Source organism: Nylanderia fulva, unplaced genomic scaffold (assembly GCF_048542155.1).
Source record: "Nylanderia fulva isolate GAGA-0341 unplaced genomic scaffold, ASM4854215v1 Scaffold1, whole genome shotgun sequence".
Classification (NCBI taxonomy): domain Eukaryota; kingdom Metazoa; phylum Arthropoda; class Insecta; order Hymenoptera; family Formicidae; genus Nylanderia; species Nylanderia fulva.
The window spans coordinates 8,586,758-8,613,281 of NW_028189192.1; the positions used below are offsets into that span (position 1 = coordinate 8,586,758).

Consider the following 26,524-nt stretch of genomic DNA (forward strand, 5'->3'; position numbering starts at 1 on the left):
CGGCTCGCGCGCGTTTCTCTTCCGGTTCTTTTCGGGCGCGTCCACCCTCCGCGGTATTGATGCTCGCTATCGGAACGGACGGATCTGCGAATCCTCGCGGGCGAACGCAGTCTCGTGCATCGTCGCGTCGCGTATGGCGTCGCGTTAAGGTCACGTCGTCCTCGCCGCCGTCGTTTTCGGCGTCGTCGGTCCGGATGTCTTGGCCGAGCTGAGAGACCGCGTACTCTCCCTCGCGCGGAGTGTCGAGCTTACCGGCTCGTGGTGTGTGTGATAACGACAAGGTGATATCAGTAGCCGCGCGTGGAACGATGTGCGTGACAGCCACGCCGTTGAGCGCGACGAAGATACTGAAGGATAGTGCGAGTCGGCAGCCGGCGAGGACTACTATCGCGACTAGTGTACAGGTGCAAGGATTAAGCGGCGGCAATAACCACAACAACCACCGTCACCGCAATGCCGGCGAGGCTGACAGACCACCGCCACAGCATACGTCGATTATGTAAATATCAGTGTGTAATTCTTTCTCATTCTCTTTCCCGAAAACACGTTCGAATGTTTAGACGATCGACCACGAGGCGCGAAGGAAGGGCGACGAACTTTCGCGCGATCGATCGACACGTTGTATAATCCTTTGAATGTCAAGGCCGTGGCGGCAGTGAAAAGTGTCGCAAGTGTCATTAGAACCTATGTGCAAATCTAATTGTTAACAGGAATCATTCTTGACCGCCGATTTATATACAAGGTGGGAAAATTTCGTCAAATTTCAACGTCAAATAATTCCGATGAAAGAAAGAAAATTTTCAAGGCAAATGTGAAAAGGCAGAAATTAAATGTGATAAACTTTCCTCTGAAATATGATTACATTAATACTCCTGTAACACTTTGCAGATCGTCATGCTCGTGGGTTTGGCACTCAAAAGATTATATATCGTATACATATATCTCTCTAACATAACACGTGTTGATCGATAACCAAACAGATATTGCTTGATTGAAATGTCAACAAGAATCTTGAACGTTAGCGTTGTTCTGGTTCGTTTGGACGCGAGAAGAAAACAATGCAAATTATGCATCGATTTTCGACGCGACAATAACCGATCGATATTTTATCGAATATTGTTCTCTTCTGTTAGTCTTTTGAAATAAATATGGAAACATATCAATCAACTATGAAAACAGGTAATTATCTCTTCCAACATGTTTTTCATTTTACAAGAAAATTGAAATGGCTATTATCTGATTTTATAATAATGTATTGTCTATTATTTACATTCTTTCGCTTCTGTTACTGAATTTTTTCGTGACTTATTTCGCGCGTATCGATTAACATTATATCGAAATGCATATACTCTTTGTCCAGACGTCCCATGTAATTTACATTGCACGTAAGCTTATTACTCTGCCGATTCACTGTGGATTCGTAATTCTCTTTGTTAATTCGTAATTCCGCGCGTATCTCTCTCTCTCATTTGATACTCTTTCCTATGGTTGCGCGTTTTTCTTGCAATTTTATACGAATCGTACATGGAGTGTCTTCAGAAATATTTTATCTCAACGCATGTGTGCGCGAGATGATAATCTCGTATCGTGTCTGAAAACAAAAATTTGAAATATTATCTACTCGTGGAAACTAGCGAACATGTGTCCCGATTTTTTTACGAAACGCAATTTATTCGAAAAATTTCGAAACTGCGTCACGTGTGCGCTGATATTAAATCTTTATAATCAACATTGCAATGTATTATTTAATTTCACGTCACCGATGATAATTTCGTAATTCGTTATAACTATATAAACGTATAGTCAATATACGTTTTACTCGCGGTCCATTAATATATTCACTTAGTTACCATGGATGGGATTAAATTGATCACGTTTGTTTAATGGCATGTAAACTAATACTCATTCCTCGATAAATAATTCTCGAATAGTCGCGTTGTGGGACGCATAGTGCACCGCGACCGCCTAATCTTGTTCAATCTGAAATACACGACCGAATCGATCTCTCTAATGTTGCAATTCTAACAATAAGTGTGATACATTTTTGGAATGGTAAAACCGATTGAACAAATTATTTTGATGAAATACATATTATATTTCATAAAGCTCTAGTGCAATTAACGTGCGTTCAATTATGTTATTTTTGCATGAAAATATAAAAAAAACATCGAGGTTCTCTTACCATCGATTATATACTTATTTATTTTTTAGATATTGAAAACGCGAAAGCGTATAATAAAAAAATAATTGGCCGATGGCGAATCTTTTTTCTGTATATAATTATATTATACGAGCACGACATATATGCAATTATATACGTATCACACGTATCACATCCCACGCCCGTATGTAACGCAAAGTTTGAACTCACGATAAAATGTGTAGTATAGTCTTAATTTGCCGTCGTTAATTGGTTTCGCGATTGTATCGTCGCGAGAGAGATTCAATCGGTAGTGTCATTATTGTTATTTGCGCGATGGGAGCTCTCGCGATTCGTAAAGTACAAGGACTCGAGATCACTATTTTTCGACGTCTGTCTCGTCCAATTCGGAGAAGTGGAAATGCGTGAAATGATGATGGAAATAGTCAATACATGTGTCAGAATAGTACGTGTCCGCAATTCTAAATTTAACACACGTCGATTTAATACGTGGATGTGACATGATGTGAACCGTCTACTATACGAGATCAAATATTAGATAAACAAGTATATACATTCTTGATATTCTTTACCTCTTTTTCTCTCTTTTCTCTCATTAAATTTATATAAGTATATTTATTATAACTTAATTTATATTTATATGATCTATCATATTTATATTTATATTTTTTTAAATATAACTTTTACAAGTTATACTTTGAAATCGTAATTTAAATTAGTGTTGCATATATATTGATATATCTTTAAATCAAGTTTTTATTTCAATAAGTTATATGAAGAAACTTGGCAAAATTGATTTCGACGTAACTAGCAATTTTATTCAATACTTTCACGACTTTCAGTCGTTGACGAAACATCATAGCGATGGGACGTGTTCCTCTTTTAACTATTAATTTTAAATAAGATCGGTTTTATGTTGCGTTAATCTCATTTTAATTGATGGAATTCTCACTTGATAAGGACCACAACCAAATGGTCGAAACGTCGTGAAAGTATTGAATAAAATTGCTAGTTACGTCGAAATCAATTTTGCCAAGTTTATTTTCACCACTAGCGTCCAATATTAATTTTTATTTGATCTTATATGGAGAAGTTTTCCACATAAACATATTTCAACCACACATTTTTTCATTAAAGCTGTTTCGTTTTCAAAATAAACGATTCATGTGCATTTGTTGCGATTTCTAAAAAAAAAAAAAACGGAAGGAAAACGTGAATATTATGAATCAGTCGACGATATAATTTAGTTAGCCAGGATTGAAAAATGATCGATAGCGACAATCGCGTCGTTGAAATTAGTTAAAAAACAAAAAACACGCAGGAGAATAGTCAATCACGCAAGATACGTATTTTCACGCAGCTGCGCAACCAGAGCAAAATTGACAAATCGCCCTATTTAACGCAATGTTTCGTAGGCATGCGACGAACGCCACGATAGAGTCGCTGACAGTCATTTGTCACTAATGATCAATTACGCTTTACGCACCTCGATTTGCCGGTATTACGCGAATCCATTTTACGCCGGGACGATACGTTATTCGCCGGAGCGCGCGACGCGCGAAACACGTCAGAAATTATTGCGGCAACCCACATTCCGGCTGACAAACTGTCGATGTTTCGGTCAGTTCGCAATTGACCGCGTACGTTACAGTTTATCGTCAACAATTAATTACACGCTCGTGTCAATAATGCGCCGCCGTTCGACGTCAATAATGCAACGCGCGCAAGGCTTTTCCGCGATCTTATATATAATTTCGCGTTTTAATTTTCATGAAATTTCGCAAGGAATCTAGAATGACAAGTTTTCAAAATATTTTTGTAAACTTGTATAAGGATCGCACTTGTGGATCTACAATTAATATGTATAAATCGCTGAATGAGATGACAATTTATAGTGAGGAGAAAATTACATTTTAATAAGTCGCTTATTAGCATAACTTTTTGCCATGTTGTTGCAACGATGGTAATGATAATACAATGATTCCTTTCGCGGTTTGCGCGAATGAAATTACGTGTCATCTATCGAGTTTCTTGATGTTTGTCCTTCTCGTGAATCTTTTAACGGACAATAATATCTATTGTACGCAAAAGTTTCCGCACGGTGCTTGCGGATTCACAAATTCAATGTAGCCCATTCGCATATTTACTTAGTGTCTGTCGAGTATTTTACTTGGATGCGAGACACTGTTATGGGTCGGTTAGGTAACGCTCGAGAGAAGAGGGCAGGAACATACGAGGAAAATACGGAACTTTTATTCCAAGTTGTTGCTCGCCGGGATTGAGGCTGTCCCTCGAAAACACATAAAATATATGTCTGTAGTGGTGTAAAAGTGTATGTTCGTACGCGCGCATGTGCTTGCTTCGAATTTGCATTTACACAAAGATTTTTCTTCACGGTAGACTCTTTCTTCCCCTTTATAGAAAATTTACGGATGACGTATATATACAGTTGCAGAAATCCAAATATCTCGGGACGCTATATGTGTGTGTATATATTGAATAATATATATATATATATATGTATATCGATTCAATATACATACATTTAAGAAAATATTGAGAACAAAGAAAATTACTAGATTTTTAAATATTTATAATTTGTTAATATTTCTTAAAAATGTATAATTTGAATTTAAATTTATGGCTTTCTTAATGTATATAACAATAATGTGAATATAACAAAATTTTGAATGTTTTTTAAAATTTTAGAAAAATTCAATTATGATTGCCAGAGTGGTTCCACACGATATTCCTCGTGTAATTAATTGTTTTCTACATAATTCTTGTTACATTTGATTGCAACCGAGGTGTAGATATGCACTATATTTGTAGGAAGCGCAGTTTCCTTTACGAAAGAGAGAATATACAGCTGTGCCGAATCGATTTTATATGGTCCCAATACGCGGAAGTTACAAATATTTCCGAAGACATTAAGTGCATCATATTTCACGAAGTCTATCGATGATAAATTTAGAGCTCTGCAAACATTTCTGCGGTCGATTTCGACGATTTTCTTCGAATTTCTTATTTGGTAGTTTTTTACACTACTAGCCTTAGATATATCTCTTACAGCTTTATAGGTTGCTTATTTACTTTAATGTGGAAGTTCGTTCTTTTTCCCGCTTTTAATTCGACGCAGAAAACTGTTGCAAGTTTTTAACGTTAAACCGAGGAAATAAAATGTCAGTTTTTTTTGGGATCACATTTCGAGTCACAAATACGGAAAACAAGCGGATATTGTCGTGCGACGTCATTATTGCGGTTCTCGCTTGAATCGGTTTTCAACTGCGTATGAATCTAGCGATAATTTATGGTGAAACATATTGAATGCGAAATTACGCTCCAAGTACGTCTCCGCCCAACGAAAGCAGGGCGCGTGTGTGATCCTAAATATCGAATTACAAAAACGTACTGTATCGCGGTAATTATTATGCGTATGGTCATCGCAGTCGACACACAAATAATCCTGAATTACGGATTGAGAGAGAAAATTGGAAACATATGTTAGCTATCACGAAAGTCCGAAATTTCACGCAATGCTTATCTAGGATGCAAATATATTTGAGAGAGATTTTTTAAATGACGCATCAATATTGAGTTATATCGCATGATATTTGATTTCAAAAAAATCTGAATTTGTTTACTGACAAAAATTGGAAAAATTTAGCCGACGAGAAGCTTCGCAATTGCAGAGGCGTAATTAAGGGAATAATGGGTACAAAGTTGGCAAATTCATATCAGTGTATACATATAGCGTAATATTTTCCTAGTTATTGCATATACGCCGATGAAATAAATCGTTCGAATATTCGTGAACGTCATTGCATTTTGTTTACGATCACGCTTTCAATCATCGCTCAAGCTAATCACACCAATAATTCGTCTCATTACGAGCACATCCCTGAAATTCATTTCTGTTAAGCCTCTTAGTATTTAATTATTCATCCCAACCCGCATGATATACGAGAGAAGAGTATATGTATCGACGGTAAAATAATTAACGTGAGCAGTATCCAATGATATCTTTTGAGATTAATCATCCGTCAATTTGTGGCGCGATTCTGATAAATCAATATTTTTAATTTCGAGATAATAAAAAGATACTTAATAAGGATAAATAATCTTTGAATACTATATTTATTAGGTTGATATAATTTTTTATTTCTAATAAAATAAAATTAACTTACACACATTTCGTCATGTTACACTAGTACAAGCTTTACTGCTTATATTTATAGGGTTTTAATGGTGATTCGATGTAATGTCGAATAAAATCATTTGATCTACCTACTCTCGCGTACGCCACATTATTCTGTCATTAATGATTGGGATATTGGTGCATACATTATCGTGATTACGACGATTGTTAGTGCCTCTTCGATCCTGTTCCCTGCGTCCGCGTCGCTGGGTCGCGTATTTTCCCAGTGGCGAATGATTTTCCACGGGGCATGTGCTGGCGATACACGGCGCGGCAAACGTGTCGGCGAAATCGCGCGCGAATCACACCGGCCAAATACAAGGAACGTTTTACGGGCGCGTGTTCGCGCGCATAAGTACTCAGAGCGACAATGGCGCGATTTCGCGTTTAAACACGTTGCCCCTGTATGCAGCAGGAATTGCAAAGGGGGTCAGCGCGGGGTTAGCAGAGAGGAAACAACGGCTAACAAAATACGATTCGTGTGTTCGTGATAGCTTTCGTCCTTGTACGCGCAAATTATTGTGATGGCGTATAAAACGGATAATCTTGCGCCTCTAATAACGTGTTACTTTAATTTATAATTGACAATGCTTGTACCGTTCTATCGGGTCTTATATAATTTGTAGTTTTTCCTGCAGATTGTCGTTTATTTATTTTTCATGTTATCGTTCTAGTTTTTCTCAAACTTATTTTATTTTGTTTTTTTGCCATTTTATCGTATTGTCATTTTCCCATAATTTTGCTTGATATCGTTTTATCTGGATTTGTCTTTGACAAAACTATTTTTTTCTTTTCATTTTATCTTTGTTCAATTAATATGATAATCACATCTGCTTTATATTAATAGTTTACTGATTTATCCGGCGATGCAATTTTTCACTTTTTTTTTTTTTTTTATGAAAAGAGAATTCGCTTCGCGAATTTTTTAGAGACATATTATTACATGATGCTGAAATGAATCTATTAAATTAATTCGCCGATACGTTTGTTTGACGTTCCGTGATATTTTGTATCAAATTATTATATTAAATTCAATGTTCTCAGATATCTCATAGGATTTTGAAAATTCATATTTGCAATATCCTTTGTTCCTGCGAAAATTATGATAAAAGCTCGAGTGTAAAATTTTTTACTTTTTCGTTGGATATATATAGTTTGCATTACATATTTCTCATTAGCTTTTTATTTAAAATTATCTAGCGTATTTATTTGCCATGCAAAAAAATATTTTTGCAAGCAATCTCTTTATTTATTTTGTCCCTCAGAGATTTTAATATCACAGCCGAGTAATAACAATTATCGTTTGCGCGATTGCGTATATGTTGAAACGATGCGTGTATGTTGCATTATTTTTTATTCGCCATGCTTTTTCCATTAAGGCAATATAAACAGGGAAGCACGGCGAATACATCGATACTAAAATTGCGTTTGATGTTTACCGAAGGACGTGGTAACGTATGAGTCCGTGAATATTTATCACTAATTTTTCACATCAGAATAGATGTTTATAGAAATGTACGCATTTGTTTTGAAAATATTTTTGTATCTTGAATAAGGAAATATTGGAATGCTGCATTTCCTTCGAATCGAAGAGAAAAACATTTCGACTAAAGAGACACAACGATGTAACTAATTAAATCCCCTTCCCTTGTTGTTAACTCATTAGACTCTACTTTTTATTTTAGACTCTTTTGATTTTGATTACTTCGTCTTTTATCTCATTGTCAGTAGTTAATAATATATATGATAATATTTGTGTGAAAATTATATAGAAAACATAAAATGCACGCAGATACATATTCTTCTCTGCCTGATGTGAAAAGTTATGTCACTGACATAGCGATGTAAAAAATAATTTTGGAACGCGCCTAATTCTACTTTGCGAGAGATTACGCAATGCCATTTTGTTGAGTGGACGAGAACTCTTTTGATAAATGCCGTTTTTGCTTGTCACATAGATTGTTACATTGTAGAGTGACGGGAGCTTTACGAAATCGCGTTTCACATTCTGTCAGAAATTCATTCTGAAAGACTCTCTGCGATGAAAAATTACGGAATCGTGCGATTTTTCCGGGAATAAAATTTTCTTTTCTGTAAATTTAAATAAACGATTCATCTGAAATATTTCTTTATACTAGCAGTATGATCCAAAAATTATGATTTCAAAATTATCTGTCGACTTTTAAATTCAAACAGTTATAACCGTCTAAATTTAATCGAGTATTAGAGATTTGTTATCCTACATATTACGTTATGATCTCTATATGTTACGGTAGCGCATCCCTCAATAATCTGCCGAGATTTAGCCACTGTATATCCCATCGCAGGTGTGGCGCAAGTTCCAAGCATTATTGTCGATCTTGTCGAGTAAGTTCGCGATCACGGTAATATTGTACCAGTATCCTGCATTCCCATACCTTATCTTTCATGCATCTCTCACACAAACGAGTTAACATTCCTCCGACAAATCAAACACTTCGCCGAAAATGCCAGCGTTAATCGATCGACACCCCCGAACGAAGATCGCTTCAAGCGGTGCTCATTTTTCTTGATATCCCGCAATTTTTCGCGCAATCGTTGCAACAAGCGGGATGTATATAGAGGGTTGGGATGAGGAGGAAAGAAAGAAAAAGGTTGCAGCGACGAGACGACGCGGGCGTAAATAGAAGAATTCGTTGGTCTCGAACTAGTCTCGAGCTTTCGACAGTGAAGTGCTTTCGAAAAAGCTCTCTCCTGTGTCGGGGCTTTTCGAGAGTCGTTTCAGAAGAGAGTAGAGAGTCCGTTTGGAAGAGGGGAAAGGACGGATTGCATAAGCTGGCTGCGAGAGAGAGAGAGAGAGAGAGAGAGAGGAGTGAGTGAGTGAGTGAGTGAGTGAGTGAGAGAGTGAGAATGAGAGGCGACAGCAGAAGAGGGACGTGGCACCTAACAAGTGACAATTACCGGTGCTAACGAGCACCGGGATGCTCGTAGTGTATAACCAGTCTCATAGCGGGCTCTGTAGGTCCGCTCTCGAAGTCCCAAACCTCTGCCCTTTCTCTCCCCTTGCACGTTTCCATCCCTCAGCCTCATTTCCCGCCCCAGCGACCCTTCTCGAACGTCCGTTCTCCATTGAGAAACATTCACTGCCGTATGCTGTCAGGTCACTATCGAAGGTTCGGACGAACATCGAGTGCTCGGACGACTCTCGATTGGCAGTCTATCTCTTTCTCTCCGTATCTCTTTGACTCTCTCCTTTGTTCCGCTTTCGGAACCGGGCGACGTTCCGGTTTCGCTGATGCACGACGAAATCTGACACTCTCACTATCCACGCTCCGTGTATCGCTCTTCTCGAGTTTGTCACCGTATTGCTTTCCCGTAGCCTGCTCCCTGTGCAATTTGTGGAGTGATAAAGGTTCGGCTAAAACCGATCTTTTTGATTGTAATCAGACAAGAGAAAACACTTTTGCTTACAAAATTTATCAGACGTGACAAAGTATCTCAGTGTGTTTAATTTTTATATAATAATATTTATTACATTAAAAATCTCGAATTATTATATTATATATAAATTTGATGTGTGCGTGATATTATTTTTTATTTTATAATTAATTCTGTTTCTGTTGTATGAGAAATATTTTTATTGAGACGAGAAAATAATTTTGATTTAATTTGTAAACAAAATAATTTTTATAAAATAAAATTTTCTTTGAAAAAGAAATTTTCTCACACTAGTGTCAATATTTCTTGCAACAGTATCAATTAATCTATTATTAGTTTGCCCTTCTTTTACTGAAATGCTTTCTCGCCGATTGGCTGACTATGTATACGCTTGTACTACTGACGCGCTCTGTCAGTCAGGAGTTGAGTTGTCGAGTGTCAGTGACTGAGTTATTCACATCGTTTCTCTAGTACGTCAGTGAAATAATACAATACCATAGACAAGGACAGCATTCACTTCCATTAATCTTGCAAATAAATTCAGCCTATAGTCTTTACTAAGAGAACACAATTTGCATTAAACCACTATTGACTAATCCAACATTAGATCGTCCTACTATTGCTATTCTGTTGTTCGAATGTATTACATTATTTGGTTTTACATATAATGACAATCATAAATAATACATTATTAAGTGTAGATCCGGTAAATATGTATAAAAATATTAAAAAAGTGAAAATTAATAAATTAAATATAACTCTACATCGCGTCACTTTGTCTTTGGAAAGTTATTTTTAAAAAATCACTTTGTTTTAGTATTAAAATAAATGATAAAATATAATTTAACAAAAACAATAGCATATTGTACCCGCCCATATTATTCATGTATATATGTATATATAAAATTGTTGTACAGTTCACCGCAATTAGTTTTAGCTTTGAAGTTTATACATAACGTAATATTAATCAAAGGGCGGCTGTAACGCGCGATGATGAATCTCACATCTAATATCTGTACGTTGGACATGCATATATCTACGAGTGAACTATTTAGCCGAATAGAATATTTCGTAGGATAATAATGAAACTGGATTATAACTTGACGCGCGAGTGAGTAATTCATGATTTGATTCTGGGCAACATCGGCAAAGCCAGTGATGATTACGACTCTAAAATTCTCTCCTAACGTTCTCTCAAACGAGTCCTTTTCGGCTTTTCTCGTTATTGCAATTCATGCAAATTTCTACGTGCCGTGAGTAGTGAGCCCGGAGTTTGAGCGAATACCACAAATATTTCGTTTTCTCGCCAAATATTAATTCTTGTAAAAAATGTATATTTTACGTCATCATTCTATTTATTTCACGTTCAGTATTATGATATGCATCTACATCAAGTCGTTAAAATAGCTTGTTTTTAAGAGAAAGAGCGAGAATTCAAATTGCATATTTTTAAAACTTTTTTAAATGAAGAAAAGACTTATCATAAAGAGAAAAAGCTTCTGTTTAAAAGAAAATTTCAAATATTTTTTTACATTAAAATCCTTTTTATTTTTTTTCCCATGAATTGAAAAAATATGTATCAATGTATATAAATACTATTTCTGTGTGTGTATAAATATAAGTATTTATATAAAATAATTATAATTTAATTCTCTAAATTAAAATCTAAACGGACATTTGTCGATTACATCATACGATGAAGCTTGACTGACACAAGACTGACTGTTACTACTGAAATAACTGACAGTGCTTATTTGTAATTGCCATATGTATGGCTACGAAATGAACTACGATATTTATAATGCTTGCAAATTACACTTTGAGTATTTGTTTATTTAAATATATGCTAGAATTAATGCTTGTCCTTTGTATTAAAAAATGATTATTCGCATTATTATATAACATAAAACATCACAGAATATATCGATCACATATATCGATGCATTGGCTACTTCAATATTATATTCCGGCGCATCGTAAATGAAGAAGCATATACAGTATCGAGATTGCCGCGGGCGAAAGGATTAAACAGACACACGTTAAACGCGCATGACGCAATTAGAGCCGGCGCACGGACGCGTCCAGATTTGCCGGATTAATTAGCCACCTCGTACGCAATTCCGCGCTCGCACTCCGACAGCCACTTACACGCACAGTTCTCCCTTCCCTTCCTCCTCTTTCACATCAGGATTCCGCGGGAGAGATACGATGGCCGCCGGACCGAGAGTTGCGGAACCTACCGTAGGCAAGCTGGCCGGATATAGGAACCATACGGCAGCTCTGCGCTACCGTGTACCAAGGGTATTGGACGATATGTCATACATTGCATAGCTACGCGACCCCAAACGAGCTATTGTTCCTCGACGACGAAGTGTTCTCTCGGTCCCAACCGTGCCCACTCCCGCCATGTATCTCGCGACGTGTTATGTCGGTAATTTTGGAAATTTCGACACACTAGATTAATCGTTGTGCCGCGCGTCATGCGTTTCAATTATCTAAAATAACGACGTATTACTTCTCACAATTATCAGAAATATTATAATATTATTTTTTCTTTAAAAGAGAAATGGAGATGTGCAATTTTTATTTCAACTTATATTTGTTTTCGAACAAATATTATTTTAAGATTTTTCCACGAGAATATTTTCAATCTTACACAAACTACATATTTCCAATGCAACTTTTTTACGGAAATAAAGAGAGAAGAGTTAAACAAAGGTAATATCGTAATTGAAATCTTGTCTCGAATTTTCTCGCATTATAATATCTAATAGGTATATTATTAAACATGAAAACTTCAAATAACAAAATAATTGAATTCTGAAAGAATAATCTGCTATATCGATATTTTGATAACCGTTTTCAAAAAACAGATAATTGACTTTTTTTTTGAAATGTTTAAATATTAGAAATATTCTTTTTTTCTGTAACGAGACAGCAATTTTAAACTCGGTGACATATTTTTGCTCGACTTAATGAAGTGTACTTTATATGACGTTGTAAAATTTACGAGCGCTGCACATCAAATGTTATTAAATTTTACGGGGTTGAACCTCTCGCCGCGGATTATTAAGATTCTCATCCTGAAGAGTGATGAGAGAGAAGATGCGAGAGACGATTCTTAAAGACGGAAAATTGTCGGTTATTAACTTCGTGTATATTTTTTCTAGTTTTCATAAACTGTTAATGAAATCATTGCAATATTATATTTAATTAGCGTGCAATTAGTCACATCAGCGTTAGTTAACAATCTAATTTTCTAAGGATCATAAAATGTTGGTTGATATATTTTACTTATGTTGATAAAAGAGATATTATAATGCAGTTGTCTTCAAATTTACTCTTTTTATCTTCCGGTTATATCAAGTTATTCATATTTCTAACTTCTATATGTAGCAAATAAATACTGCTTACAACCGTAAATTATAAAGTCGATAAAATTTAATTAAAATTTTAATTAAAAGACATCTGTTCATATTATTATGTTTATATAATTAAATTAAAAATTTTTAACAAAATGCAATTTTATTGACATTTGCTTTTTAAGCTGAAAAACAAATTTTAGATATTATTATTAATTGAATAAAAGTTATGTGGAGTCTATCTTGAAAAAAATATTCTTAAAGAGCTTTAATATTTTTGTATTTCTTTAATTATAAGCTGAAAAAGGATAGAATCGAATTTGAAATTACTAAATGATGAGACGGGGAAAAACTTGACAAGAACGAAAATGACCGAATAATACTCGTGACATGCATGCAAATGTGTGCGAATAATTAGGTCGCGCATGTCGGCGTTGCGGTGGCTGACGACGCGAGGTTTTGGAAGGCGCGAGGTTTTGAAAGGCGAACAGGGGTTGGAACGCAGGTACATTTAATGCGCGCGTGGTTTACCATAGAGTCGTACATCATCGGTTGGATTTGTGCCGGTCTAACCGCGCCCCAGTCGCACCGGTTATCCAAGTCTGATGATCCCGAGCGCCACGGCGACCGCACAATCGGATTCTGCCTTCCGCGGCGGATCGCCGTCCCGTGATGTGCCGGAATGTAATATCGGAAACGTTCCTTAAGAAATAATCCTGCCTGGAACAGTGACGGCGCTATAAGAATCGCGTAATAACAAAGTGATGCGATAATCCTCTCTAGACACATTTCTGATGTCTGACAATTATATATCGTACTTCAATTATCTGTTTTTTGAAAACGGTTATCAAAATATCGATATAGCAGATTATTCTTTCAGAATTCAATTATTTTGTTATTTGGAGTTTTCATGTTTGATAATATACCTATTAGATATTATAATGCGAGAAAATTCGAGACAAGATTTCAATTACGATATTACCTTTGTTTAACTCTTCTCTCTTTATTTCTGTAAAAAAAGTTGCATTGGGAATATGTAGTTTGTGTAAGATTGAAAATATTCTCGTGGGAAATTCTTTCGCGTGTACAGACGAGCGCATAATCGAACACGACTCGCGGAATTTTTCCAACACAATTCGCTCATCTGCGATCTCTAGATGATCTTCGCTCTTTTATTTTTTTCTTTCTTTCCCTTTATCTCTCTATATCTCTCTTCGATGCATGGTAAATTTTTGTAGTAGCGAAAGGTGATTGGATGAGCGAAAAAGATATTGCTCAAAGGCATCCTTTGAGATTTTGCGCTCCTTATAGGAAACGATTCCCCACGCTCGATTGTGCCTCCCGTGTCCAGATAGTATATTTGAATATTGCCATATTCGGACGGGATATGGTGAGATTGGGACGCAGGGGATAAGAATGATAAGAGGATGTCGAAGATTGAATGAGAAGGACGAAAGATTGGTGAAAAAGCGGAGAAACAGAGAAGATCAACGTGTATAGGCACTCTTTGATCCGCTCTTCCTGTACTATTTACCGTGCAAAGCCGGACCATCTAAAGCAGCGAAAAATACGGAGAATTTCAGCAATCTCTCTATGTCCTCTCTCTGTTTCGGCTTATTTTCTATAAGAGCAGACGAGTTACCCTCTCGACGTATGACTACTCAAATCGTATTTGCATCTTTCGAAGCGGCTATTCGCTCTGAAATGCGCGTTAGTCCTTTGATTTCACATATCAAAGAACTAAGAGATTAAATACTGAACATTCGTACATTTTTATTTGAGTAATAGAAAATAAATTAAAAGGTAGGCTAAAAAAGAGATTAATAAGAGAGATAAATTATCGATTAAATTAATATATATGAATATTATAATGTACCATTCTTAGAAATGAAAAACGTGAAATAAAATATTCGCGATTTTGTTCAATGACAATTTCTAATTAAGCGAGCAAATTTTAATCTTTTTCATTTTAGTGAAAATTGAATTTTCATTATATCTATTAATAAAAGTCTCGATCATTTGTCGACATCGAATTCGATTGTTGCGGATGCGCCGTGATAAAAATACCGTATTAATGAATGATAATTGAATTTTCGAGTTCTTTCGCATTTTTTATTTTAACACATTTTACAAGCGCAGTTGCAATGTACCTCGGTTGTTATGGGCGCATCGAAACGGTCTCCACCGATATACGCGCGCGTTTACTACTGATCCTCGAATTCCTCGGACGCACGCTTGGTCCTTTGATCTTTGTAGCGGCAAGATAGTTTCGAAAAGTTGCGAGGCAGAGTTGTTTAGCTCGCCAGGCTTTGCGAGTTTTAGCGTTACGAGTGAAGTATCGGGTCGAGCGAGCGCTAATTAATTCCCGTTTAACGCTCGGCACCCGCTCTCGTTCGGCGCGATAAATACTTGCTCACCGACCAGCCAACAAATGCCGGATATCTATTTATTTACCTTCAATTTGCTTTCCCCGGATTGATCCCGCGATAAATTGCCTGACGGAAAAACCGATGCCTTAACCGCGTAAAAATTGGATATACGTCTGGTTCCTGTGAATAGTATCGAGATTACACTCGCGCTCTTGTCGTCAATATTCGTTGTCGATACAAAACGTAAAAAGAAGAAAAAATTCGGCCGAATTGTGCGAGCGAATGCCTTTCGTACGCTTCGTTTTACCTGCGGATCACGTATCGAAGATTCAATCGACTACGGAGGGATATTCTCCGGAATAAAGCAAGCCGCGTTTACATAAGACACGAACATGACAACGTCAACGGAGAAGAAACGAGGTCGGAGCTCAACTCTGATAACTTTTTTTTCATTTGGCTGCTGCCGATCGATAGGATGATATTATTCGCATATAACCTCGATACTATACGTAAATATCCTAACATTCTTTTATCCGCGAAATTTAATTGCTGTCATTTTTTATTACATTAATAATTGATATGTTAATTTGCGATAGAAATAATATAATGACAGAATGTGACTCTTCTTTCTTATTTTTTTAACTGTTTATTTTTTTTAGAGCTTGCAAGTTTTCTGTTCGCTTTGTTCGATTTTCTAATTCGTCGCGTTTCTCTCGCTCGTATAAATATATCGATGAAAACTCGAGCACACTCAAACTTATAAAAACTTGTTATTTTCCTCGATATGTACTTTTTTTCTCTTGTGTTTCATCAATCGACATATAAAGTCGACATAAAACAAGTTATCTCTCTCGCCATTTCGCAATTCTTTTCAGTCGTTTGTCGCTGATTTTCTGCACGAACATTCGTCGATTATCTTTTGGCGTCACGTTCGTCGTGTTTATTTTCGATTTTTAACAGTTTTCCGTTAATTAAATTGCACGAAATTTTAGAGATATTACCATTTAACCTCTAACAGAATTACGATGCGATAATCGAGATTTGAATTGAGTATTGAGGAACAAAGTGCTTATTGAACTTTTAAAGCTAAATTTTTAATTTACGTGAAGTTAGTTCTCCAACACTCGAAAAAATTAAATTTCTATACGTCATTTGATTGCACATTGTTTGCACATGCTTTTTGTTTTTGGATTGTTTTTATTTTGCACACTTCTAAAAAGATAGTTATTAAACAAGTTTTAAGGTATACATTTGCACCAGCTCCTAACTTTTTAAAATTTAATTTTTAGTTACACACAACTTAATCGATAGATTTTCGTTTGCATATGAAATGTAAGTTGAAATTATTAATAAAAAACTCTCGAGAGAGGAAAGGAAGGAAGGTAATTTCATCTTCTGCTCACTCTACTCTTTGGAAAATTTGGAATTCTCAAAGATTTCTTTTGTATCTCGAAAAATCAAGGAATTTTCAATCAGGGAATTTTATTGCATGGGACTCAAGGAATTTAAAAAAAATTTCTCTTTAATAATTTTGCTTGCGAGCTGAGAGCTTAACTCTCACAAATTTTTTTTTTACTATTTTTCTAGATGTGCAAATGAAAATTCAAGAATGACAAATGTGCAAACAATGTATAATTAAATAACGTACTAAAATTTAATTTTGTTTAATTTTTTTATTGAGGGAGTTAACTTTATGTCGATAAATTCTTGTTAAAAAGCATATCGATGTCAGACTTTAATTGTAGACTTTGTATTGTAATGGCAGACTTTAATTGTAAAATTTGTAAAGTAAATTATTAATTAAAGAGAGAGTTACTTTAATCTTTGAATATTTATGTATGTATAATTAATTATATTACGCAGCATTTCTTTTTATACTTATATCACTACAGAAAATATTTTCTTAAATTGATTTTATTGTTACTCTTAATGTTTTTTTACAAATAATATTCGATATAAGCGAGACAGCAATAGTTTTGTTTATCTATTGTGTATTTTCTCTTGATCGAATAGAACGGATGAAAATAGTTTCATATGGTATGACACGATACAATAAAATATTCTTTTATAATATAGAAATATTCTTCTTTACATTAAATCTGCAAATATGTAACGACAAATACGTATGACAAATGCGTTTATAAAAAACTTATAAAAGAATATTTTATTGTATCGTATCGTGTCGTATTGTGTTATATAATATGAACAACATATTAATAAATATTATAATACCTTCATATTTTCAAAGAACGAGACATTATTTTTTTATTTTTTATCTAAATATTTAGATAGTCACGTATACACCTACTTAGCGATCTTTATTATTACTTTGAATTTGTGTTACTATATCCATACCGTCTTCTTATCACTCCATATTATGTATCCATTTATGTGCTCTCTCTCTCTCTCTTTCTCTGCGTAATTGTATACAAGAGAACAATTTCTGTTCAGAGTATAAGAAGTAAGAATGGATTTTCGATGAGATTAGGCAAGCAGATATTAGTAGGATTTAGTCGGGAGTGCTCGCAGTTGCGAGAAAGAAAAAAAGGAGCTAAACTCTCAATGTGGAAACGTGACGGAGCAAGAAGTGTGTAAGACGAAGGGAAAAAGAGCGCAGCATCGTATGTAGCGAGCTTTTTTACGAGCAGCTCCGAGAAGCGAAGTACGTTTACGAGCTTATGGCACGACGTGCACCAAGCATCGTCGGCGTCGGCGACAGGAGCACCGACGACAACGTCCGTAGTCCAAGCACGCGTTCTTACCTGCCAGAAGTCAATTTCCTCCTCTGTGGAGAAGGTTCTTTCCCCGTTGGTTTCGCCATCTTCGCTTCTCTGGGGAGAAGCTCGTCTTTGTCCTCGTTGCCCTTGTCGAAAATCGCTCTTTCCCTCGCAACGCTCCTCGGTGACTTCGCAACTTTTTCTCGTTGAGAGCTCCTCCATCGTCGGTCGGTTTAATAAATTCGGTAGTGGCTACGATGTGGTTCGGTTGTAGATGAAAATTGGAGCTTTTTATTCGGCTTTCCGCGGCAGTAATTTCCCGTGGATTTCTCGATGAATACAATAATATATGTATATCTTCATTGAAATGTAGAGAGCAACATATTAATGAGTTCTCCTTTAGTAATTTTTTTAGCACATAAAACAATTGCTTTTTGTATTCTTTTGTTTAAACAAAAATTTGTCATTTTTTTTGCGGATTTTAAAACTATAATACTCGAAATTAGACATAAAACTTTCTGGAATCTGTTCCCCGATTAGAGCGCTATCGCGCCGCCAAACGATTTTACGGTTGCTCGGGAAAATTCTCCGTTGCCCCCAACGGACCCGTAGCCATCGTGACTCCGTCGCGTTTGATTTATCGCAAAATTTGCCCCACGCTCCCACGAGGAATACCCGCCGGGGACGACGTCGGCGGATACTCGCGCGTGGATTCCTAATAATCTAATATGCCGCGACCTGAGCGCAATTTCATGCCTCCTCGGCCACGTGTGCCGTAGGAGTATTCCCACTCCCTATCCATGTGATCAGGGAGCATCTTCATCCGACGAGCATATTCCTCCCTCGTTCTCCCTGTCTCTGTCACTCTCACTCTACCATCCTTACCGCATCGTCTTGCCCGTTCGTCTACCACCCAGATGATCATAGTGACCGCTGGCGACTGGAGACCTGGAAATCCGATAACGGATTAAATTCTCCTGGTGGCTATGTAATCCGTATCTCTGATGTATATATATATATATATATATATATAGGAAACGATTTATTGAAAATTTCCTCAAAATTGGAGAGTATCACTTTCTTCTATTTGATAATACAATTGTACAATTATTAATTTTTCGATTATTGTTATATTTAAAATTTGTTCGCTTTTTCTTGATTTTCTCGTGAATTCAACAACGGATTCTCGTTTCGAATCTATATCAATTGGAAAAATGAATAAAAAATGGGTCTCTACTTGGTAAGCCACATTTTCTTCGCAATCACGCGGGCTCTCGTTTTTTTTCTCAATTCGACGCGCGTCGTGAAGCATTAAACGAACATATGTAACGCGATGGATACGAGCTCGTACCGCTTCACTCTAATCGGCTTTTATGCACTTTACGTGCACGGCGCGATGGATATCCGCGTGTGCGCGATAGGCACCTTCCATATTCTATTCCATTCTGTCAGTACGATACCCAATCTGCACGCGAGAGCGTGCGCGATCGATCGAGAACTCGATTCCGTTTCTTCCTTTTGATCGTTCATCGTCTCGTTACATGGCATGGAGAAAGATTCTTCTCTAGAAATGCATAATTATTTTTAACATTTTTCACTATTTTTTAGAAGAAAATAGCAATTAGTAGCCGTTTCATTATATTATAGATAATGTTTCTTAGCAGTAGTGTTGAATTTAATTTTCAATTTTTTACATTTTATTTATATTGAAGACAGTTATTTTTATTATTTTTATTTTTTTTACGAAGTTTAAATTTTCTGCATACATCTTTATATAAAATATTACTGAAAAAGAAAGTTTTAACTTTTTCGCTATTTATAAAAAATTTATACAGTTTTCTCTTTCTATAGAGCTCTCATAGATTCTTATCTTAGAGAAATCTCTCGCGCCAGAATAATATAGAATAAGCGAGTATAAGGGTTGTACGCAAGTCCCAATAAAGGATACGCTTGAACGATTTTTACAAAGGAAGCGAGCTTAGCCGAAGCCACTTGATCCAATCTTTCCGGTTATCATGTTTTTCGAAGGAATACCTTATCATTTTACAGCGGATAACATGGAATATATCTCGCGATATTATATAATATAACATTGTATTGCATCGGAAAAACATGAGATGTGTAAAAAGAGGAAAGATCACATATAGGGAATTATTTATTTGCATCTTGCATTCGCATTCGTAATTTTGTTTGTATCGCTGCGCACATGCGATAAATAGCATTTTAATCTTGCCATGCAGCAATATGTGCGACGCAGCAGCTTGATATCGCTCTGGAATTATTTACTCACGTTTTACGCGCTCGCCAGGATTTATTTGTTTTCGCAACATAAATACTTTATGTGCAGCACACACGATTTTAATAATCCTTTTGAGATATTACTTCTATTAAAGGTAATATCGCGACAGAATTATTAAAAAATATTCATCATGTATGTCTTATGTCAAAGAAATATCATTTCTTTGCTCTAGATTCTTCAAAATTATGATTTAATATTCATCCTTATTATGTTTCAAACAGAAAATCGTATCTAATGTAATTTTGTATATTTTTATTATTTTTTTTATTGAAAATTGTGATAATACTTTCGAAAGTTATTGTATACGTTTATTGTACGATATCAATGATTTTGTTGTGTTCCGCGTGTTTCTGAACTAACTGATGTGTGAATAGGAAAATTTGAAAAAATTCAATGAGTGTATACAAAATTTTTGGAAATTTTCGCCAACTCATCGCGTATTCTTCATTTTTGAGTTGTAATAATTTACGAAATACATTTCTAAAGAATTCATTTGATTCGACTTCGTGACTTTGCGTGATATTATTCTTGCGGTAAGATTAAAAGCAGTATTAACACAGTAGCGACGCAGCAAGAAGCACGCGATGTCCAGCACCGACGATGGATCGTCCTTTTGCCAGGCTGCACCCTTCCTCTAACTTTCCATCGAGTTTTATATCATTTTGACAGACATATTCGCGGAATCATACAGTCTCGTATATAAATACTTTAAATTGTTCCGTCTCAAAATGGAGCACGTATCTCAAGGAATATTTTTATGCAAAAGAACAACATGGAATCATTTAAAAATTTAATATATGACACGCGAGAAAATTTATTTATTTCTCAAAAAATGTCGTAAGTAATTTCAACTATAATTAATATTCTTTCAAAATAGAATCATATATTAAAGTTACGGCGCTATGCGTAGCTCGCAGTATCGCAAAAAGGCGAAAGTTTCGCGATTACTTTAAAAAGCAGTAAGACGCACCCGCTCCTTGTCCGTTCGGTAATTAGAGGCGATAGCTCGACGAGATAGTTAAGGTCGTTACCGACTCTTACTTTAGCCGCTCTCCGGTGTGAGTCAATTTCTTACTTCTCCACCTCGACCGGCGACTTTGCGGAAACGCCTTACGGAAAACTCGCGGAACCAATTTGATAATATCGTTGCTCGTACGCCGCTACGCTTCCGTGGTCGGGCTGTAGAAACAATAAAATTACCTACACACGTATAGCACATAACTGCACATATACATCGTGTGCTTGTGGACGTGAGCGGCGAGCTGTGCTCGCGAAGCTCCTGGGACACCCTCGCCATCGTCGTCGTAACCATTTTCCGCCTCTCCGTCTTCGAAGCTGCCAGCGTACAGAGATGCTACGCTGACGCTGAGAAATGGGAAAAGTCACTTTTCCACGTGCCGCTGCGCTAAAGTCGCTCAACCGCCACGACACGTGCGATCTGAATAAGGATCTTTCAAATAAATCCGTATTTTTTTTTTTTTAATATAGACAGATAGATGAAATATAATAAATAAAAAGAATGCAACGATATAATTGAGTGTGAAAGTTTTCTAAGAAAAAAGCAAATCTTCAACGAAGGTTCGAAAACAGTGTCTTGACTGAAATTGTCTGTATCGAGTAGACAGTCTAGAAGATGCAATTGAATTTTCTCTGGCAGCGTTTATTGTAGAGTAAACGTATTCGAGAAATGTTACATTACGGAAGCGACATGGCGGGAAAACTCTTTAAAAGGAGTGACAAATGGATGCGCGCTCGCGATCTATGAATATTCATCATGTCAGTATGCGGATAACGCGATGGCGGAACAATGTTTCATTCTTCAAAAGTACATCGCGTCAACGATGAGACGAGGAACGCTGCGTTAGAAACATTTTGTTGGATTCGATTCGCGCAACTCGCATGTCAGTCTATACATAAATTGCCGATCTAGTTTTGCTTGGTGAAAATGATCGGTATAAAATACGATGTTTTGTCTAAGGCTGTTTTGCGAATCACGTATGAAACGACAGAAAATCTATAATATATATGTATCATGTATTATATAGATTTTCTGTCATTCCATGTGCATCATGTTGACGCGAAAAAATCTTATATTATTAAAACGATATAGTGCAGAAATTTTAAAAATTCTACATTTCTTCTTGATTTCAAGACTATTTGATTCTGATTTTCTAAATCGGAATTGTTAAATACATCTACTCTGCGGACAATGGAAGTTTTATTGCATAATTTCGTACACGCATGTAATGAACTTTTTATTACACTATAAGTAATTCTTTCTATTTTGATATCTAAGAAACATTTTTGCGCTGATTTTATAAACAAAAATAAGAGAAATGAAAAGCATCTCTTGAACAGAATTCTAAGGGTGCCAGTTATGAAGCTTACGAAACGTTCGATTGTGTAATTTCGAACTTACAAAATTAAAGTATACCATGTCTCCTCTATGCAACGCTGCTTTACAACTTCATAATAATCTCATAATTAATTTTGTTTCTTCTTGTTCTTATATAATAATTATTGGATCGAGCCGGTAGTAGTTCGTCGTTAGATCTTTAGGATGCCTTAATCACATTTATTAGACCCTGAAAATTCAAGGAGCGTATAAAATTCATACTGGAACTTGGGACGGGAATAACTCGGCGGAACTTTCTGATAAAGATAGCATGCCGCTTCTTCTTGTTACAATTTCCATAACTGGCCATTTTTAACGGGCTCGAGAGAATATCGACTTATTCTTAACCGCGCGTACTAATTACTGCGAGTAGTGGATGGTCTCGGATTGAGTCCGGGCGAGTGAATTATTTATTTGATTCCGCGGATCGGCGTGTCTCCAGTTTTTGTCGCGATCTCTCGTAATTAAGGCGCCGAAATTGAATGCTGGCCTGGATATAAATACGTAATAGGTGCTCGTTATCGCGTGGCACCGTCGAACTTTTTCCCCGAAATGCTCGGCTCACCTCGACACACTCCACCGGTACATTCAATCAATTCGGCGCAGCTCGTTTGCAATTCTACAGGCTAACAGACGAGCCTCGATACATCCCGCTCGTGTAATTAATCAGTATCCTTGAAACGGTTTTCTCCTGCAATTTCGCTATTTCTCTCTCACTTTCTCTTTTTTCTTTTTCATTCTTTTCCTCTGCCTTGTCTCCTCTCTCTTTCTCTCTACCTGTCAACCTACAAGTGCGCAGCAGACGTCGAGCGTGCGCTTAACCACCTGTACGTCGTGTCGATGCTTCATACGCGCGGACGACCCCTTTCTCGACCCGTTTCCTTGAACCCTGCTATATCAGTCACATCGCTAATTGGAAATCGTTCGTGCGATCTACAATGTGTCTCGCGCGGCGCACCGGCAATTAAGTGTGCGATTACCGCGAACGGCCAGCTGTGTTAGTAGACCTTTACATTGGGAGGAAAGTTTCCGGTCTCTTTCTCTTTTTCTCGGGTTTTTTTCCTTTGTGTTGACGGAAGATGTTATTTGTTGCTTTATCGCGGTAAAGTGTACATTTCTTCGCTAACTGTTACGCGTGTAAAAAAATGTATGTATGTAGATATGATTATAGAATAATATATTTATTTATTATTTTATAGGTATTTCAAGTTTTTGTAAAAATATTTATTTCGCGCGTGTTTTTATCGTGTTTTGAAAAAAAAAATTTTTAGTCTAAAAAATGTGCATAGCTTGCATGACAAATTAATGCATATTAAATGTAAATTTTATGATTGTTGCAAACATGGTTATATTGAAAAGAATTATTATAAAAGATTTGTCGTACGTGTTCCCGAAACGCAATTTTTAGTGATAAATTATATGTTTACAGTACGATAACAGATTCCATTAACACGAGATAGGGTAATTAAAGGGATTAATGTGCCTGCACCGATGAGATACAAAGATATCTAATATTATACACACAATATATATTATATTATATATCTATTATATATATATATTTTTTTTTTCACTCCCTTCGCCGATATTATATACCTGATATGCGCGGATCGTGCAAAATAGGTTTCCGCGCTGATGCTTTTTAATTGGCGCGAATATTGTCGCGATTACATCGTCATGACATGAAAATAACATATTCATTACAAACACAGATTTCCATTAGTTGGAACTGTTTAATGAATATTTAATAAAGCTTAAATAATATAGCAACATAAATTTATCCAATGTATTTTACGTTTATTTTTTCATATTGCTGATATTTTATATCGTAACATTTTATAAATGTCGTGCACAATAAAGTAAAATTTTATCAATGTCGCAATGAAATGAGCAAGCGCAAATTTGTAAAATGAAGACGACGTAAATAAGAAGAAGCTTTTTTTTATTCAAATTACATTATGAATTTACGGACGGATCTTTTTGAACGAATATAATTTTTATTTTTATTGCAAGTAAATTCAATAAATTTATACTTATCATATCAATTAATAACAAAGAAAAAATCGCTCATTGCTCATTGTTATAAACTTTATACACATACATATACATATATAAAATTGTATAAAATATAAATTAATTTAATCGTATTACCTAAGTTTCTATACAATTCGTTGAAATCGATAATTTTTTTCTCCGCTGATAGACAAATTGAAACTTGCAAAACTTTGATTTAGTTACTTATACTTTTCCGTTTATATAGCAAAATTTACCTCTGCAAACCATTTACTTTAACGTACAAGATGTCATGAACACTCGTGCCTCGACTAATTGCCGATCTATTCGATCACGATGTTCGTGCACGCCGCTCGTCACGTAAGTACACATGGTTGTTGATACTCGGTGTGTGAACAGATATTCACGCTCACACCTTTCGCCAGGGAGGAAGAATCGAAACGAAACCTGGAAGCGAACCGAAGCGATACGCGGTCGCGCACGCGCCACCAGATAGAGCGGAATGGGGGATGGTTTATCTTCCTGGCGCCATAAACGTTGCAGATATTATGGATAGTGGACTGAGTTACGGGCTAATATTTCTTCGTAATTATTCTACGCTCTTACGCAAGAGGGAGAGGAGAGATAGTATCGCGGAAAGGAGCCGGCTATATAAGGGCGGCTATATCTTCCCGCGTGATTTTCCACCCTTCCTCCGCGACGTCCGAATTTAGATCCCGTTTTTTTATTACCCGCCCTCGTACGTGATATTGGACTTTTTTCACGACCCGCGATCCGCGCGGTCGATTTATCGACGCCGTTTATACGTTTAACCGATGGTCTCATCTCATGCATTGTTTTATCGTTCATCATTGTCGTTGTTGTCGTCGCGATTGAAACGAGGAAAAGCAAGAAAAATGAGCAGCGTATAAAGTACTTTCATGAAGCAGATTATGATTTTATATATTTTTTTAACGCAACTTGCAGTGATAATAATCAGTATGGTTATTTGAAGTTTCCTCTCTCGTTATATTGCCATTTTTTTTTAATGAAACTATAATAAGGTAGCTGGATTTAATTTCAGTTACCTTTTTCAAAACCACTATCTTTTTCTGCAGCTCGAAATGAGCAAAATTCAAGTAAAATTTATTTTATTAAAATGTGAAATTGCGTTTACATTTAATTTCTTTTTTATTCAAACGTACGCAAAGTTATTTTGCAAAAAGCCGCCGTCTTTCTCGTGCTTCTCTATAAAGAGCATCGTTATTTATTGGCTCGACATTTTATCTCGAATAGATCGCGCGGTCGTCTCTTCACGAGACTAGTAAATAAGTAAAGTAGCCGATAGAATAAGGATGAAAGAGTCGATAGAAAGAGGAACACGCTAAGGAATGAAATAGGCATTCGAGTTATTTCATTGGTGAAGTGGAGAGAAATTCGACAAGAGAGATCGTGCAAGAGAGAACGTGTATATCATATGTTAATCATAACATGTTTTGAAGGATGGTATAATATTGAATTATATATAATTCAATATGTTTGTTACACCGTCTTTCAAAACATGTTATGATTCGTGTAGAGATCCGTGCACTTTATTAAAACAAGTTATGCTGA

General features: G+C 36.1%; 1 protein-coding gene across 2 annotated transcripts in view; it reads left to right on the forward strand.

Moving 5' to 3' along the window:
- The window catches only part of stet (stem cell tumor), a 359,283-nt gene that overhangs the window by 234,748 nt on the left and 98,011 nt on the right, over positions 1 to 26,524 (forward strand). The window lies entirely within an intron of this gene.